The sequence below is a fragment of the Geospiza fortis genome, unplaced genomic scaffold (assembly GCF_000277835.1).
Source record: "Geospiza fortis unplaced genomic scaffold, GeoFor_1.0 scaffold11, whole genome shotgun sequence".
Classification (NCBI taxonomy): domain Eukaryota; kingdom Metazoa; phylum Chordata; class Aves; order Passeriformes; family Thraupidae; genus Geospiza; species Geospiza fortis.
In genome coordinates, this window is record NW_005054304.1 from 12,637,507 (window position 1) to 12,640,063 (window position 2,557).

The following is a 2,557-nucleotide window of genomic DNA, read 5'->3' on the forward strand; positions in this document are numbered from 1 at the left end:
TCTCACTCCTTCTCTGTATTCTTTCAACAGCAGTAACTTAGAGCGACTAAGGCAGATGACTGCAAGGGACATGGGATGATGGTCGAGGTGAGACCTTTGAGGCTCCCTGGGTATGTGCCCAGCGCCAGCTTGAATGGATAACTCCTGCGATTGTGAGCAACAGCTCAGGCAAGGGCAAAGCAGGATGGAAGGATGCAAAGAGATGGGGGAAAAGAGCCTGCACAATTTTTTTTCAGAAATGGTAGCGGAAGGGAGAATGGGAAAGTTCACAATACTTACCCAGGTACTTTAGCCCTGGAAGAAAATTGCCTGTGTAGATCTTCAGTGGTAAGCCTAATGGGTTTCAGATTTTAGGCAAAAGGAATAAATTTGGCTGGCAGCTCTGCCCAGGAAAGTTATAGCCAAAAGGAGAAATGAAACATAATACTCTTTCATCAGAAACAAAACTTTTTTCCAAACTCCTATAGTCTTTTCCACTGGCCTTATCAAACAGAAACTCAAAATATTTTAAGGGCAGGGCCAGAAAGAGAAATAGTTTTATTTTAAGCGTACCACACTTAATTCTCCAGAGACTGAGAAAAGGGCATCACAGCATTTGGCATGGGCTGTGTATAGGACAGCATCCTGCCACAGTTCAGCTGGCACCCAAAACCCTGGCTTAGGATTTTAAAGTTACAGATTTGCTGTTTCAAGCACTCCTTAGCATCGCTCTACCTGTTCAAGTCATTGTACTGAAAACTGCCTAGCAGCACTGGAGAGGGTAATAAAATGTTTTAATATTATTTATTTTATTTTATTTTAACAAAATCAAAACTAGATTTTACCTAACCCTTTCAAAACTGGGGGTATATGATCAAGAGAGGGGTGGAAGATCTATTGACAAGATAGACAACTTTAAGTCAAAAACTTATAGCTCCTGACAGCGGATGATGTACAAAATGCAGAAAGAGCTTAATACAGCTTATTGTTTAAAAGTGGATATTATAAAAAAACAATAGCAAGGAATTATCATATTTCACATGGAGTTCAAGTGTCTTGAATTGTAATGAAAACTTAAAAGATTCTGGAAAATAATTAGTAAACAGGAGATTTTTCTACACTGTTACAAAACAATGACAAAATGATGACATAAAAGACTTCTTTCCTGAGGAGGAAGAAACTATTTCAGCAAGTACTTGGTGTTATTCAAAGAGAACAGGGGAAAGAGGCAGGAAGAGTCCCTATGTGTCAAGGACACAAAGGGATTAAAATGAAGAGGAATAACTGGCACTGAAAGACAACAACAGCAATAGTCACAACGAATGGGTGAAGGCTACTGGGGAAATCCGTGAGTGACATAAATGGTGGTCACTTCACAGGGCATGCAACAGCTTGGACAATCCAAGTCATCTGGTTTTCTACAGTGTTCACTGGGAGAAATGGATATGGCTCAGTAAAGACTTCCTTATAAGATGGTCTAGTTTGAATTATCACTCAATGATCAGAATTACCAAGAAAAAATATGTGATGACAAGTGACAAAAGAGAAATGGACATAAAATCAGGATGAAGATGTTACCAGCTTCATTCTTCCCTTCCTTCCCACACAGATTTCTTTTGGCCCTATCACTCACAGCCATTGGAGTTTAAGCTAATGATGAAGTGGTTTGTCAGTACAGAAACTACCAAGCTGAAATACATGCTGAGACTGAAAGAAACATTTAACCTGCTGAGGGAACTGAAAACTCTGTTTGGATAGTGTGGAGCCATGTTTGTCCCTCTGCTTTCCTAGAAAGCACATGAGTCTAAGACTTTTCTGTTTGTGCCTCTAAGCATTGCCTCAAGTCCTCTCCATTCGTACAAGGCTGTCTCATGTATTTGTGAAGGATGTTCTCAATTAAATAAAGAGGTGAGAATATCCATCAGTCCAGAACGAACAAAATTAATTAAATGGGGAAAAAAGACAGAATTCCTACAGCATTTTTTTTTTGTTGTATAGTCAGTTCAGACCATAACCACTCATCCTAAGCAGGACATTTAAAAGAACAAGAGAGTTTTAGCAGCATATCAATGGCTTTTATCTCTACCACTTCATTTTTCAGTCAGACTAGTGTCTCAAGAAAAACAACATATCTTGTTTAAAATACTGCATTTTTTCATCACTGTTGAACCAACACTCCTGAGAGAGACCATGAAATTTGTGGCTGGAGCTTTTACTTCTCCACTGGTTAGCCATTTCTTGGTAGCATAAAAGAATAGATGATGAGCTCCAGATGTGTTAACTACTATGATTTACTGATGAAGTTATTTTTCATTATCTTATTCTTTATTTCCACTAGTAATGATATGTGGGAACTGAAGCATAAGGCAAAAGGAAACAAGAGAGATATATTATTGTAAAAAATATCTTTTTAGGACAAGACTAAATCTAACCCTATATCTATTACCTTGACCAAGAGACATAAAGGTGTAAAAAAACTTGATACTTATCAAGTCTCAGTGAGAAAATAGAAAACTGATATATTCATAATTTTGGAAAATAGGAATGTTACAGCTTGTTTAAGAACTGCATTATCCAC